This window comes from Silene latifolia, chromosome Y (genome assembly GCF_048544455.1).
Source record: "Silene latifolia isolate original U9 population chromosome Y, ASM4854445v1, whole genome shotgun sequence".
Taxonomy (NCBI): domain Eukaryota; kingdom Viridiplantae; phylum Streptophyta; class Magnoliopsida; order Caryophyllales; family Caryophyllaceae; genus Silene; species Silene latifolia.
The window spans coordinates 6,050,047-6,066,590 of record NC_133538.1 but is presented as its reverse complement, the minus strand read 5'-3'; positions in this window follow the sequence as shown (position 1 = coordinate 6,066,590).

The window sequence follows — 16,544 nt, the reverse complement described above, 5'->3', positions numbered from 1 at the left end:
GCGTTGTAATTTAAATCTTATAATTTGTTTAGTATAGTTTTTGCTTTAATCGAGTCAAAACCTTTTCAAAAACCTTAGTCTTGTTTGATTAGATGGTCGTGCTCCAATTCATGTAAGAGCGTAGTAAATCGCATGTTGCTTAAAGCAACATGCTTCGATTTATGATAATGCATGCTTTGGTGTGTATCTAATTCGATAAGATTAAATGAATGCATGCATTACGAGGGGTGACCCATGGCCATGAGAAATGTAAGACGTGGGCCACCTCCCTTGTGCACGTTTTTCTAGACCAAAATGGCCGTGTATATGTTGTGAGTTAGTGTCGTGTATAGCATTGTATTTTAGATCGAGTTGTATCTTTATTTTCTCGTTGTGTCAATATGAAATGCCTGGGTTGTAATAGGATAGATCCCAATGGCTCCCCCACTCCCCCTAAGCCGTGTTTCCGCATCTTTTATTTCGAATCAACCAATATGCTAAAACAACTTTGACAAAGTTAGTTTAATTCATGCATTAACTGACATAGAAATTATTGTCACATGTTAGGGTTTTAAAAAGATGTTTGCATATCATATATCGTAGTAGCTATGACCTTGTTTGAAATCCGATACTTGACTTAGTAGAGTCCGTTATCGAACGGGCGGGGTTAGATGTTCTTATGGGCTTCCCGACATGTACCTTCACCCCTTATTCAAGATCTATTGTTTGTGGATCTGTCTAAATACCATTGGATTACGAGAGTTATTCAATCGAGTGATATACGGTACAAGTCTTTATCTTTAATCACTCGTAGTAGATTGGCTTTATGCATTCCGATGAAAGGTGTAAAGTTTACATGAACGGTTCCAAGTTCCCATAAAACTTGGTGGCAACTCTAATTTATCATAATTCGATTTGAAGGAACCTCGAATCGATATGCCCCTGTGGATCCCGCGGGCGTTGTCCACACTCATGCTTGGAGCAAGAAGCAAATAGCGGATTTATTTACAAAGGCGCTCAACGGAGAGATATACAATCACTTGCAATACAAGTTGGGACTTGGATTACCAATAGTTTCAACTTGAGCGGGAGTGAAAGAATTGTAATACCCCCATAAGTCGGGAGGCCTTCCTCAAGGCTATCCTAACCCATGAAGGTGTCAAATGACTTGGTTTCCCAAGTTTGTAGTGCGAACAAACGAAGTAATGCAATTTAACATATATAAGTTTAATGTTAAGATAGTTAAGTTAAGTTTACATGTTTGGGGATTCAAATAGCAATCCCAAGTTATACAACCCAATCGAAACAAATGGAGTCTAATAATGTCAAAAAGGCTAAGACAACAAGAAATGGCGATATGCTATGCGAGAACCCCTCCCAAGCCTCCAACGTATGAACAAGCTACCTGTCAAGCCACTGCTCCTCATATGAGCGGAAATCATTATATTGTTCATCACAAATATTTGAAAACGCATTGGTTAGCTTCAATAATACGAACGCCTACTAAAATCATATGAAGGTGACATGCTACATGATTATGAGATGAAATGGTGATGTAATAATGCAAGTTATTTAAATTCCATATCTCCTCCGTATCAAACCCAGTGACGGCATCGCTACACCATCACCCAGAGCCGGATCACATTCCGTAACAAAGTACTCGAGACACACCCGTGGTACTGGAGCCGGGTGCTAACCGGATTCCTGCCAGACATCGTGCCTCAACCACACGAGTCCATCCAAACTCGAATCATTAACGTGCACGTCCCTCTTGAAATGGGAAGCTCCAAGAGGCGACCTAAGCGTAAGACAATTTCCCAACCATCTTAAGTCTCCTCAACAACAACTAACATGATATTCCCAAATCCTCCACTCACCACCTCCAACATCCACAAAACCAAATATGCACAATATGCCAATAAGACTTTCCACACAATAATAAACCATGTTATGACAAGAATCCCCATGTTTACTGATACACCAACTAATCAATTGACAACTTCCCAATTCATGTTATAATGCAACTAAGTGATACCATGATGCCAAATCCACTTACCCAATCATAAGATATGATGAACACCCAACATTAGTATGCAACCAAACCCTAATTACCCACTTACTTATGTTATTATTCAACTACAACATGTATTATGTAATTCATGACAACTAATGCAAGAGCAAACACCCATATTATCAAAGCTAAGTAGGGAAACTCTACCTCTTGCAAATCTTCAAGTAATTAGGCAAGCAAGCATGATGGGCTCATTAATGAAGTCTTCTTCTACACAATTAATGACTAACGATCACAACCAAATACTACAAAAATAATAATACTAATTAACCCCTTAATTAACCCACTTAATTAGTCAAAACCCTAATTAAAATCCCATAAGACAACATACTAAAGAACTAGAGTTTACTAATTAAGAATAAAGGAAAAAGGGTGAGTGTATGCTTACAAATGTAAACAAATGACAAAAGGGTGTGAATTGGAGAATCAATTCTTCAAAGTATGGGCAAGATATTGAGTGGATAAGGTTTGAGAGGATTTTTGGGGATTTTCAGAGATAAGGGAGATAGGGTTTATGAGTGAAAGTGAGTGAAAAAATATGAAAAGAGTGCTTAACTACCAAAGCCCAATAACAAAGCCCAAACGCGGAAAAGGACTGAACATTGACACTCGGTCGAGTGCTCGGTGGCACTCGGTCGAGTGCACTGCACTCGGTCGAGTGCACCAGCCACTCGGCCAAGTGACTCATAATAAGAGTCTGGTAAAGAGCCCCAAAGGTCACTCGGTCAGCGTACTCGTGCGAGTGAACATCCACTCGGTCGAGTACTCAACTGTACTCGGCCGAGTGTAGCACTATAAAGTACGGGATATTACAGTCTTCCTCCCTTAAAACGAACTTCGTCCCCGAAGTTCACACCCGACTCAAACAAGGTACTTCTAATACTACTACCCAAGACACTTACATACTCGCATACGTCGAGACAACTAATGATTAACACCACTAATAACCAACTATGAAGGTGAAGTAATTAATTTGCAAAAGAAGGAACTTGCACTTGCGTAATTCGCTCCACCCCTCTAAAAAAAAAGGTTATAGCCTCGTAATAGAACTCATACCTGCTCGAAAAGTTGAGTGTACCGCTCTTTCATTGCTTCCCCTACTTCCCATGTAGCCTATTCTACTTGGTGGTTAGACCACAATACCTTCACCAACACCCTTTCCCCATACCTTGTCTTTCTTACTTTCCGGTCTAAGATTTCCTTAGGAGTTTCGACATAGGTTAAGGCGTCATCAAACTCAGTTGTTTCCACTTCTAGAGCATGGGAAGGATCACTTATGTACTTCCGTAATTGAGACACATTAAATACATTGTGAACACGATCAAGTGCCGGGGTAAGTGCTAAATGGTAGGTCACTTCCCCGAACCTATCCAATATCTCTTACGGGACCGATGAAATTTTGGCTCAACTTCCTTCTCTTCCCGAATCTCATCACTCCTCTCATAGGAGAGACCTTGAGTAGAACCTTGTCACCCACCGTGAATTCAATGTCGCTTCTTCTAAAATCGGCATAGCTCTTTTGCCTATCTTGCATCGCTCTCTTCTTTTCTCGGATTATATGCACTTGGTCTATCATGTCTTGGATCATTTGGGGGTCTGAACAAGACGGCTTCGGTACCATCATCCCAACATATGGAGCTTCGACATTTTCTCCCATATAAAGCTTCAAATAGGGTCATGCCAATGCTTGCATTAGCCTTTCCTCCCAAGTACCCTCGAACTCCATTACACACGCCCTCAACATATCTTCTAGAGTTTGGATAGTCCTCTTCATTTGCCCATCCGTTGCAGGGTGAAATGCCGTAGTCATCTTCAATTGAGTACCCATTGAACTTTGCAATCTTGCCAAAATCTAGAGATAAACCTAGAATCGCGATACGATACAATGTCCTTTGGTATCCCATGAAGCTTGACCACATTCTTCCAGTAGGCGTTAGCTAACTCTATCTTGCTCCAAGTATATTTCATTGGTATGATGTGAGCCGACTTAGTAAGCCTATCCATGATATCCCAAATCATATTGTTGCCCTTTTGAGTCCTAGGTAATCCCACAATAAAGTCCATTGATATCGACGCCCATTTCCATTTCTACACATCTATTGGTTGAACTTTCCGTTGCGGTCTCTTGTGCTCCCCTTTCACTCTTTGACAAGTCAAGCACCTTGCCACAAACTCCGCCACTTCTTTCTTCATGTTTAAGCACCAAAACGTCTTCTTGAGGTCTTTGTACAACTTATCACCACCCGGATGCACCGAGTAAGATGTCTTATGAGCTTCATCCATAATCTTATTCTTAAGCTCCTCATCATTTGGTATGCACCATCTTCCTTTGAACCTAAGACTTTCGTCCACATATAACTCAAATCTTGAGTTTTCACTCTTTTCCAAGGCTTCTTTCCACTCTTGAATCTTGGGATAATTCACCTGTTTCTCCCGGATTTTATCATACAATTCGGGCTCCAAGGTTAAGTCACCAATTGCCTCTCCTTTCCGGATCACATGAATACCCATCTTTCCCAGTTCTTCCTTAATCCTCATTATGGACAAGGCGGTACACAAAGAGTGAACCGACTTCCTATTTAAAGCATCGGCTACTACATTAGCCTTCCCTTCATGGTAAACAATTTCCATGTTATAATCCCCAATAAGTTCTACCCATGTTCTTTGCCTTATGTTCAACTCTTTTTGGGTGTAAATGTACTTCAAACTTTTATGATTGGAAAACACCTTAAAGGTTGCTCCATACAGGTAATGCCACCATATCTTCAGAGCAAACATGACGACTCCAAAGTCTAGGTCATGCGTTGGATAATTCTCCTCATATGGCTTTAATTGTTGCGACAAATAAGCGATTACTTTACCAATTTGCATGAGCACGAAATTCTAACTTCCTTCTGGCAAAGCTAACACCAGAGCCATGGTTAGGTGCTCCTTTGGGGTTAAGAAGGCCCTCTCACAACTCCCATTGATAGGAAATCGCACACCTAACAAAGATACCCTAAACTTGGCTAACAAATTAATGTAGTAAAGTAGGTGTCGAACACAAGGAGGCAGAAATTGCGTGGTGAATTGCTATGAGTAGAAGTCTATCTAGGTCGGTTCGATTGTTTGTTTGGTTTGGTTTGATAAACTTGTAAATAAAATGATGTGAATTAATAATGATAAAGAAGTCTAGGGAAGTCGGGTCACACATGCAAAAATGTAGATGTTCATGTTAAACTAGGAATAGATAATATCGTTAATTGTTTAGGTCTTATGACAACCACCTCTCGGCCTTATTGTCAACCATAGAATGAGTCCTAACGAGCTCTCGCTATGGCTAGGTGGTCTACTAAAACATGCTTAGTCTAATTCATTTTTGTGCCTCTCGACTTATAAAAGTGAATTAACAAATTAATCGAAGATAGTGATCAATTACCAAAGATTAGCAAATAAAACAAGCATGTGATAGAAACTATTAAACAATATTATAGCATCCTAATTTTAACAATTACAAATATTATTCTTGCATGGCATCCCTAATCCCTAGATAAAATGGACTACTCACTCATATTATAAATTAAACTAATGACGTATGAATTAATAAACATGATGATAAAATTATAACAGAATGAAATTATAAGAATTATAAATATGCTAAATGATGATAACATATAATTAGTGAAATGCTTAATGATAAGATATGTAAATGAAATGGCTAGAATAAACTATGATGATAATAACTTGATTATGAATTGTAACAAACTAATAACAATATGTAAAATGCTAAACGCAATAATGAAAACCATATGATAAAGGAAATGACGAATGAAGTAACGATGTAGAGCTAGTAACAAAATTACCGTGATGAAGGAAATAGGTCTTGAACAAGAAGAACTCAAATGACAAACCCAAATAACTTGAATGGAAAGATTGTATTATAAAGAACAAATGCTTAATGAAATTGTTTATAACAAAGAAATGCTTAAAGTAAAACTAATAATTCTGAAAACTAAGAGTATTTGTGTGCTTAAGAGTTTATAGAGTGTATGAAAGATGATAAAAGATATCCCCTAATGACGGATTAAGCACCCTTTATTATGTTGGAATAAAGGGCAAAACGTAAAAAAAACATAGGGGAAGGCCCCGATCGTGGACACCCACCCGAATTGGGGATGAGGGTCTCTCGGTTTAATGCCTTAAATCCTTAATTAAATAGCATATGACATCCTATATTACGTCATTAAGCTCCTTAATTACTCGAGTTAGAGCACCAATATGGAATCCTAAGCTTGTAATTTGACTTGGCCTTTTGGACTTTGTTTTGGGATTCTTTTCATTTCTTTTCTTGCATCAACCCATGTTCATTTCTTCATGTTTCGGATTTCTCTGCTCGGAATTCTCCAAAACGCCCAAGTATGCTTTTTGTTTCATCTCTTTATGAGCATTACTTTCATAATATGCTATGCTTTTGAAGCCATTCACATTGACTATGTTGCCCATTTCTAGCCCCTTCTTACACATATTTACATATTATCTAGCTACATTCTATACTTGCCTACCTTGTTAAGCTAGTAGTTATGTCATTGGTGTTAGGGTGCTCATTTGGGATATGCTTTAATTGTGTCATTGTGAGCTTGGTTGTGATGGAATTGCTACTTTCCGGAATTCGGTTATGAAAGAAAAGCAAGAAGTGGAAAGAAAGTTGGAAAAAAGAAGAAAAATGAAAAAAAGAATGAAAAGAAGTTGAAAAAAAATGTGAAAAAAAATGAAAAAAGAAGCATGAATTGAAATGAAAAAAGAAGAAGAAGTTGAGTTAAGAAACTCTCATATTTTTATCATGATTTTTTGGAGAGTATTCTTATGACTTTTAGTGAAAGAGGTCATTATGTTGTTGTTTCTAGCTTCTAATATTGGGTTTAGTTTGGGATTGAGAATCCTTTCACTTGGTTGTTGCTAGCTTGACTTAGCTCCACATAGCATATTTCATATGATCCTCCTTATTACCCATTACACATTGCCTTCTTCTTACCCATTGGCTTCTTATTCATGGTTGCATTTGATTGTTTTGACTTATGATTAGAAATGACTACCATATTAGATTGCGGGCACACTCTCATGAGTCAAGGATAGTTGAGTGATACTCACATAAAAATCCTTTCACATAAAAATGAGCATTGAGTGAATCGTGAGAGTTCAAAGTCAAAAGATCATGCAAGGGCCGAAAAGTTCATTTGAAGTCATTCATGCTACGCCGCCATGTAAATTTCATCCATATTTTTGAATTATCCTTATGCCCATGTTGTTTCGAGATTTGAATCATTATGCTTGTTAACTTGTTTTGGGGATTATGTAATTGATGGGATTTGTTTTCTTGCTTGGGGACAAGCAAGGGTTTAGCTTGGGGGAGTTTGATGTGTCTAATTTATATACGATTTTACCCCCTATTTTAGGTTGGTTTCATTTGATTATTGCACTTTTATTAGTGTATTTGTGAGCTAATTCTGTGTTATAGGTGACTTTGCTTGTATTCATTGTATTTTGTAGGAAATGAAACATTCGGTAGCTTTTTACCGTCAAATTTGCAAGCACTAAAGTTCACGAGGCTAAAAGAAATGAGATCATGCAAATGGAAGGGCGTTTTGGAGAATTCCGAGCAACGAAATCCCAAGCATGAAGAAATGAACATGGGTTGATGCAAGAAAAGAAATGAAAAGAAGCCCAAAACAAAGTCCAAAAGACCAAGTCAAATTGCAAGCGTAGGATTCCATATTGGTGCTCTAACTCGAGTAATTAAGGAGCTTAATGACGTAATATAGGATGTCATATGCTATTTAATTAAGGATTTAAGGCATTAAACCGAGAGACCCTCATCCCCAATTCGGGTGGGGTGTCCACAATCGGGGCCTTCCCCTATGTTTTTCTACATTTCACCATTTATTCCTATATAAAGGGTGCTTAATCCGTCATTAGGGGATATCTTTTATCATCTTTCATACACTCTATACACTCTTAAGCACACAAGTACTCTTAGTTTTCAGAATTATTAGGTTTACTTTAAGCATTCCTTTGTTATAAACAATTTCATTAAGCATTTGTTCTTTATAATACAATCGTTCCATTCAATTTATTTGGGTTTGTCATTTGAATTCTTCTTGCTCAAGTGCTATTTCCTTCATCACGGTAATTTCATTACTGGCTTTACATCGTTACTTCATTCATCATTTCCTTTATCATATGGTTTTCATTATTGTTTTTAGCATTTTACATATTGTTATTAGTTTGTTACAATTCATAATCAAGTTATTATCATCATAGTTTATTCTAGCAATTTCATTTACATATCTTATCATTAAGCATTTCACTAATCATATGTTATCATCATTTAGCATATTTATAATTCTTATAATTTCATTTAGTTATAATTTTATCATCATGCTTATTAATTCATATGTCATTAGTTTAATTTCTAATATGAGTGAGTAGTCCATTTTGTCTGGGGATTAGGGATGTCATGCAAGAATAATATTTGTAATTGTTAAAATTAGGATGCTATAATATTGTTTAATAGTTTCTATCACATGCTTGTTTTATTTGCTAATCTTTGGTAATTGATCACTATCTTTGATTAATTTGTTAATTCACTTTTATAAGTCGAGAGGCACGAATATGAATTAGACTAAGCATGTTTTAGTAGACCGACCTAGCCATAGCAAGAGCTCGTTAGGACCCATTCTATGTTTGACAGTAAGGCCGAGAGGTGGTTGTCATAAGACCTAAAAAATTAACGATATTATCTATTCCTAGTTTAACCTGAACATCTACATTTTTGCATGTGTGACCCGACTCCCCTAAAATTCTTTATCATTATTAATTTACATCATTTTATTTACAAGTTTATCAAACCAAACAAAACAAATAATCGAACCGACCTAGATAGAATTCTACTCATAGCAATTCACTACGCAATTCTCGTCATCTTGTGTTCAACCCCTACTTTACTACATTTATTTGTTAGCCAAGTTTAGGGTATCTTTGTTAGTTTTGCGATAGCCTATCACCCGTCCCACTTGAAATGATTTTATTTCCTCATCAATGATGTCAACGGTCTAACAATCTTTGAGAAATCTTTCACAAACCATCGGTAATAGCCAGCTAGACCAAGAAAACTCCGTATTTCCGCAACATTCTTGGGTGCCTCCCACTTTGAAACGGCTTTGATCTTGCATGGATCCATGGACAGTCCCTCCTTTGACACCACATGCCTTAATAAAGCTACTTTCTCCAACCAAAACTCACATTTGCTAAGTTTGGTGTAAAGTTGATTGTCTCTTAACGTTTGCAACACGATCCTCAAATGCTCCTCATGCTCTTATTTGGTCATAGAATAGACCAAGATGTCATCTATAAAAACAACCACCAACTTGTCCAAGTATGGACTAAATACGCTCTTCATGAGGTCCATGAACACGGCCGGGGCATTTGTCAACCCAAAGGGCATCGCCACAAATTCTTAATGTCCATACCTTAGTCGAAACGTGGTTTTTGGAACATCTACATCCTTGATTCTCAATTGATGGTAGCCCAATCTCAAATCGATCTTGGTGAACCTACCGGCTCCGCTAAGTTGATAAAATAAGTCATCAATTCTCGGCAACAGATACTTGTTCTTGATGATAACGTTATTCAACTCTCGATAGTAGATACATAACCTCATGCTACCGTCTTTCTTCTTCACGAATAGTACCAGTGCTCCCCACGACAAAACACTTGGCTTAATGTATCCCTTATCCGCCAATTCACAAAGTTGTTTCTTCAACTCTTCCAACTCCTTCGGACCCATCCGGTATGGAGCCTTAGAGATTGGTCCCGCTCCCGGTTTCAAGTCCACACTAAACTCTATTTCTCTTGGTGGAGGTAATCCGGGCAAATCCTACGAAAATACATCCACAAATTCTCCCACTATCACTATATCTTGAGCTTAGGGTCTTTTCATGCTAGTGTCCCACACATGACACAAAAGCATAGGACAACCCTTCTTCAAACATGGCTTTAAAGTTATCGCCGTAATGAGTTTCACCTTGGGTTTAACCAAGTAACCTTTGTACGACACTCCAACACCCTTGGGTCCTTTCAAAGCTATCTTCTCTTGATGACAATATATATTGGCCTTATGCTTACTTATCCAATCCATCCCCAAAATTACTTCAAACTCGTCCAAAGGAAATTCAAAAAGATTGACCGAAAAGTTTACTTCTCCCACCATGACCTACACCCCTTTAAACAATTTTGAACATATGACAGACTCACCAGAAGGTAACGATAGATCGTCACTCACAAAATCACCTTCCCCCAAACCTAGGGTCGACACATGACTCTTAGACACAAAGGAATGCGTAGCCCCCGAGTCAAACAAAATAAAACAAGGTTGAGAGTTAACAAGAAATTGACCGGAGACCACATGAGCATCCTCCTTGGCGCTTTTTTTTCTCCATGGCGAAGTGCTTGCGACTAGTCTTGGCCGCCCCTTGCACGGTGCTCGCTGAAGTAGTTGGTCTAGCCTTCGAAGCTTAGTTCCCGTTGTAGCTCGGCCTTTGAGATGGCGCCCCCGGTTGAAGTTTCCTCTTCCATACCCGCTAATGAAGTTGAAGCTTGGATTCCTTTGGTTGGTCCACGGCTCAGAGTTGCGATTACTCACCATGCTTTGGGAAGGAGCTCCCATGCCTAAACCTTCGATTAGACCCCCTTTCGGCGTTTTTACACTCATTTTTTTTTGTGGCCAATGCTACCACAATTGAAGCATCTCAAGCCCCCGCCTTCACTCATGGCCTTCCTACATTTCCGCTTAACCTTGCATAACCGCCTCCATTGAGTCCACCCTAATGTGACTTAGATTGATGATAGTTGGACTTCTTTTGATGAGCTCCTCCTCCTTCACTCTCGGCCTTCCTTTTCTTTCCGGCCCTCTCCTTAGCCTCCTTGGTCATGTTAACCAACCTCTCCTTAGCTTGCCTATGGAATAGCATCTTCCCCTTGATCCTTGTAGTACTCTTTCATTGCCTTCCTTTCTTTGTACCATCACACACCCGCATGTCCTCCGAGATATTATGCGACTTGCTCCACCTTGAGCTCATCAGGGCATTGCACTACCTCCAAGATGTTCTCCATTTCCGTTATCTAATTGCCAAAAAGGTTTGGCTCTCCCACACCGTCATACTTGGTGGGTGAATGGCGAGTCATAACATTGCTTATGGCCGTGGCATCAAACACTAATTCCCCTCTAGTAACATTCCTGAGGGCCTCCGTAAGAGCCTCATTTTGCGCGACTATCCTATGCACTTCTTCTTCGGACCTACAGGATGGTCCGATTGCCGATTGAGCTTTCCTTAGCGCCATTATAGTTTCAAGAACTATGGCAAATGTCAGTATATGTCTCACAATAAGAGAAGTAATATTGACTACATTAGGGGACCACTCGGTCGAGTGGGAAGCCTCACTCGGCTGAGTGAGCAGCCCTACTCAGTCGAGTGTCCTCTTTCCAAAAAATCCCCAAACTTTGCCATACAGCCTACTCGGTTGAGTACCCGTACGCACTCGGTCGAGTACGCCACTCATGTAATAATTGGGAATTTCAAGTAAAATAGTGAGCATAGTATGGTAGATGATGAGTGCAAAAAGGGTGAAAACGGATAGGGAAACACGTGGGAGCATGGTGAGAAAGAAGAGGATGATGTTAGCACAATAAGAATGATGATGACGTTAATGAGGCGAACTTCGGGGACGAAGTTCATTTCAAGGGGGGAATATTGTTATACCCTTCCATATTTTAGAGACCAATATAGGAATCTTAGGATGCGTGAGAGGACCCTTAGGCTGGACGAGAGACCATTCATGAGTAAGACATAACGGCATAGTGGACCAAGTATAACCTATACGAAACCTAGTGGAGAGTCCAGTGGACCGAGTAAGCAGAACTCGGACGAGTACGAGTTGTACTTGACCTAGTGGGAGGCACTCGGCCGATTGGATTTGGCACTCGACTGAGTGCAGCCTGTCAGAAGCCGATATAACTTAAGACGAGATGACATTTCACCTAACCCTAATTTATTTATCCTTCTTCCTCTTCCACTCAAAATCCTCTCCCTTCTCTATAAGACCCTCTTAAGCACCTCTCCATGGATGCTTAGCTTGAATTAGATAATTGCACACCTTGTCCTTCTTCCTTCCACCTTGTAAGTAAATATCTACGCTTGCTTCCTCTTCTTATGAACCCTAACTTTGGGGGTTTTGTGGGTGTACTAATTCGTAATTATTATGAGTATTATGGAAATAATTAAAGGGTAATATTAAGGAGGTTTTGTAATCCATATCTATCTATATTAATAAAGAAAGCTTTTTTCGAGCGATTATAGAGAGTCCAACTTCTACGAATCACTTCCCAGCAATAAATAAATAAATAAGAAGTTTTACAATATAACTAACAATAGCAATAGGAGTTTTACAATACCTCAAACATGTAAATGCTAGAATTAAAAAAAATAAGAAGTTGATCGTTAGATAAGAGTAATAGTTTGATTCTGATTGAAACTCTACATAGCTTAATGCGTATTTATACTTAATTGTTTCATAGAACATTATTAATTTAGATATTTTTTTACTTTCTAACGTGGCTATCGTCATGCGTGATTTACATTATTTTTCATGCTATTGAATGTAATTGAATGTGCCATTGCGTAGTAAGAGTAGTAGTTAACGTAGTATGTCTCAAATTTTTAAGTGTTTTTTATTTGGTGTTCCTTTAATCTAATCGTGCAAATTATTTGCAGGGTTGCAAGTTAAACCTAACAGCAATAGCACTCCATGCACGTAACGTGGAATACAATCAAAAGTGATCACGATTCGAATAAGGGAGCCTAAGAGGACAGCATTGATCTTCGCGTCAGGGAAATTGGTATGTACCGGAGGCTAACTCGAAGCTAGCTGCAGGTAAGTTTTCTAGAATAATTCAAAAGTTGCGATTTCCGACAAATTTTATTAATTTCAAGATTAAGAATATAGTAGGTTCGTGTGACGTGAAATTCTCTATTAAATTGGAACTGCTTATGGCAGGTCAGGGTGACTACGTGCTTTATGTATCGGAAGTATTTCCCGGGACGATGATTTAACGAATGATGAAACCGAAGATTGTGCTACTTATATTCGTTTCTGGGAAGATTGTGCTTAAAGGTGCTAAGGTGAGGGAAGAGATTTATGATGGATTCGCGAATATTTTTCCGGTCTTGAATCAGTTCAAGAAGAAGTTGCGATGATTTGTTTCGAAAGAACGAAGTTCTATATTGCTAATTATTGAAGAATATTGTTATTTCAGTTCTATGAATATGCCAATATGGTTTGGAACTATTTTGTACATCCACAATTTGATAATTTCCTATGTGTCTATTTGATTGTTACGTAATAACCCTATGAACTACTCTATTCTAAAATAAAAGGTGCTACGTGATTGAGATGATATATAGGTAGAATGAAAAAAGTTGTCTTACCATTTGATCAGGATTATGATTAAGATTTGTCAAATATGTCTATGTGAGATGAATAACACATAAGTAGAATAGATAGGGAAAAGAAAATATTTGTCTTAATTATATACCTATGTGAATTGATATTTGACTAATTTTAATGTATCTTATTATTAAGGAAGCTAGAAATAAGATATTAATAACCAAAGTGTATTAGTCTAAAAAAAGACTCAGTTTAATTAGAAAACACTAACCATACGTACGTATATAATTGCCCTGAATCAGCTTGATTGAGGTAGCAACCATATTTTTATCTTTATACCAGTTTCTATTTTTGCTTAATTTGATAAGTTTTAACATGTGTATTATAAAAGTGAGAAGCTTTAATTCCTAGAGCTACGCGTTAACAACTTACAAGCATTGAAGAATTCCAATGTTAACACAAGTACGCGACACAAATATCTCAGTCTCGGTGTTCCATAATTCCTGCAACATAATAATGATATAAAGTTATTAGTAAAATTATAATGTTTTTTTCCTAATGTGTGACCTAAGGATACACATTAATAATCTAAATGGAGCAAGATCAAATTATAAATATGTTATAGTTGAGATATATCATTAATTACTCCCTCCTATTCTAGATAACCTCCCATATTCATGGGGCACTAAAATTAAGGAGATGGATTAAATAAGGTAAAGTATTGTAGTGGGGTTAGGTGATTGGAGAAAGGGAAGTTATTATAGCTTTACTAAACAAGAAAAGGGAGAAGGCATTATGAATAGATAAAAAGGAAAGGATATTATTTAGAATAGGAGGGAGTATATTTTTAGATAAGCTTTGGCTTACTTTAAATTCATGAATCCATTTTTAAAATAATGGTCAAAAATAAAATATTTGTCGTTTTGGGTCGGTTTTGAAAATATTTGTCAAAATGGTGTCCACGTAGGCTCGGGATTTCTGGACCTAAAACACGCCACTACCAATGGCGTGTTTATAATGAGTACGGAAAGAAACTTCATCAAAAAATGGACTAAAACAAACACGCCATTGGGAATGGCGGGTTTCGGTGGGGAAACACGCCACCCCTAATGGCGTGTCTTTAAGGAATTTTTTTTTTTTTTTTTTTTTTTTTTAAGTTCAGTCAGTTGGGGAAAAAAATGTTGTAAAGACACGCCACTACTAATGGCGTGTTTCCTTCACAAAACACGCCATTAGTAGTGGCGTGTTTCAGGTCTAAAAATCCCGAGCCTACGTGGACACCATTTTGACAAATATTTTCAAAACCGACCCAAAACGACAAATATTTTATTTTTGACCATTATTTCAAAAATGGACTCTAAATTCATCAACTTGATATACGAACATAGGGCTAGCTACTAATTAATACTCCGTATATAGTAGTTTACAAAACAATACATAGTCTACGGTTTGTATAACAAAGACACTGATGTAGTTTTATCCTATGATATACATTGACGACATCATCCAAATAAGGAAAATGTTACTGTTAAACAAAACAATTGTATTTTGAATCATAACAGTTTTTGTAATTTGAATATCAGCAATACAATTACGAAATTGATCAAGGGTAAGGTCCTGTTTTTTCTAACTTAATTTTAGCTTATTTCAGTTCAGTTAAACTCGACTCTATTCAGTTCAGTGTAGTTCAGTTCAACTTCATTCAGACTTAATTTCAGCTCATTTTAGTTCAGCTAAGCTTGACTCTATTCAGTTCAGTGTAGTTGAGTTCAACCTCATTCAGTTCTGTGCAAGCTCAACTTCATATCCATTCACCTAAGCTCGGCTCCATACAATTCAGTTCCACTCCATTCAATTCAGGTCCTTTTATTTGTATCACGATATATTTATTAGTTAAATGCTCATTTGTTACTATTAAGCAAAGCAAATGTACTTTGAAGCATAACAATTTTTGTACTTTGAGTATTGGTTACAATTAGAAAATTGATCAAATGTAAGGCTATGTTCTTTCTCGCATAATTTCAGCTCATTTCAGTTCCGTTAAGCTAAGATCTATTCAGTTTAGTGTAGTTTAGTTCAGTTCATTTTCATTCGGTTTAGTTCAGCTAATCTCTTCACAAATTAACTCTACTTCAATTCCATTCAGTTCAGTTCAGCTCCATATAATTCCGTTCAGTTCCATTCAATTTAGTTCAGTTTAGCTCCTTTCAGTAAAAAAAGAACATGGTGTAAGACTAACTAATTATGTAACCGTATAAGTACGCGTGCAAATAGATTTTAATCAGCAAAGTATATCCATGCAATTGTACATTTGCATCTGTTATATCTATCGCTTTATCTTCTTATCTGGGAGTATGTCACAAATAAATAAATAAAATCTTAAGATGACACATTTAAAATGTTTGATTTTATCTGATCATGAAGATATATTTTCTATTTCTGTAATTAAGAATTACATAGGTCTTTAATATAACACGTTTACATTTAATGACAATACTAAAAGGCCCGTGCATCGCACGGGCATTAAATCTAGTAAATATATATTTGAAACTTTTTTCGAGCTACGTGATAGTCTCCAACTTTATCAAAATACTTAAATAATATTAATAAAACTTAAATTGATAATAATAAACTAAGTCCTACTTCGTATCAATTATAGTTTCACAAAATGAAAAGATTAATAAAAACTTAAACTAAGTCCTACTCCTTATCAACAGTAGTTTTATAATAATTTCTTCGGCGCGAACGTACATAGCTTAGTAATGAGAGTCGCCTCTTGCTTATGGCTAATAGAGTGAAAAAGTTGCTGGATGAATGAAATATCCATGCTAAGAATATAATGTTGGTTGTCGGATTACTTTAAGTTTTATATCTTAACTACATACGGAGTATTTGACTTGATTATTGTTATACTTTCTTTGTTTGTCATTCATTTACCATTGATTTTGGCATAAAGACCAAGGAACGAGGAGGGGACTATATGTGGGTATTGTTATTTTTTGTGACAAGTGGACAA